We start from the raw sequence: 1,015 nt of genomic DNA, 5'->3' as shown, positions 1-1,015 counted from the left end.
GAACGTGGTTATTCCTCTGTTTTACCTTATCCTTCTGAATTGAATAAGGAACTTAATTCATTACACCTAAACGCCATGTAACTGACCTCTGCCCTCAGCCGATATTCCAGGGAAATCACTTCTGCTCTTACAGCAGTGCAGCCGATACCTGTTTTTGGCGCGGAGATGCTTCTTAAACCTCATTTCCTCGTTCCCTCCCTAGGACCAGGAACGCCGGGATGTCGATGGAGCAACGGGGAAATAATTACAAAACACGTCTCTTTTGAAAAAAAAAAGAAAGGACGAGGAAGTGAAATCAGAGGGCTCCGCCACCCTCCGGGAAAGGGAAAAAAATACATACAAATCCCTGAGCAGATGGTGAGTGTAAACACACGGGAGCGGAGCTGAATTCCTCCCGGGGTGGCGGGGGGAATGGACGGACGGACTCGGACTTTTCCCCTCTCCGCCAGCTCGCCTCTCGCCCGGGGAAGGTGCTCCGCGCAGGGACACACAGACAGACGGACACAGACAGACGCGGGGACGCGCAGTGACACACGCGTACGCGTACGCGTACACACACACGACCCACCCCCACGCGTACGGACAAGCTCATCACCCACCGCACACGGACACACAGAGCCCCAGGCTGCCCCGCACCGCCCCACGGGCACCCGCGCCCCGCACCGGCACACGCGCGGAAGCACCGCCCCGGACCGCCCCCGCATCCCTCCCTCCTGCCGTCCTTCCCTCCCTCCCTCCCCGCCCGCCGCGCACACACACACCGGCCGCAACATGACGGGCGGACGGACAGACTGACGGGCTGGGGCTCCGCTGCTCCGCACGGATTATTCGCCCGGCGCCGCGGGGGGGACGCAGGAGACCACCGACCCAGCGACCCGCAGCGGGGCGGGGACGGCGCCGCGCCGCGCTGCCAGGAGGGTCCCCAGCCCCCGCCGGCGGACAGTGAGCGCGTCGGGCGCTGGAGGAGCCCGGCCAGGTAACGCCGGGCAGAGCGGTGTCGCCGGACAGAGCCGGC

At 63.7% G+C, this 1,015-nt stretch overlaps 1 protein-coding gene across 1 annotated transcript in view; it reads left to right on the top strand.

Annotated features, from left to right (window-relative positions):
• The first annotated feature begins 768 nt into the window (after positions 1-768).
• CCSER1 (coiled-coil serine rich protein 1) overlaps positions 769-1,015 on the top strand; it is a 657,717-nt gene continuing 657,470 nt past the window's right edge. The window contains exon 1 of the mRNA XM_027706580.1: positions 769-976. The gene's annotated coding sequence lies outside the window, so the exon portion shown is untranslated. The remainder of the gene's footprint in view (positions 977-1,015) is intronic.

This window comes from Neopelma chrysocephalum, unplaced genomic scaffold (assembly GCF_003984885.1).
Source record: "Neopelma chrysocephalum unplaced genomic scaffold, ASM398488v2 Primary Assembly neopelma1_382, whole genome shotgun sequence".
In the NCBI taxonomy this organism is placed as follows: Eukaryota; Metazoa; Chordata; class Aves; order Passeriformes; family Pipridae; genus Neopelma; species Neopelma chrysocephalum.
This window is presented reverse-complemented; position numbering and strand designations above follow the sequence as displayed.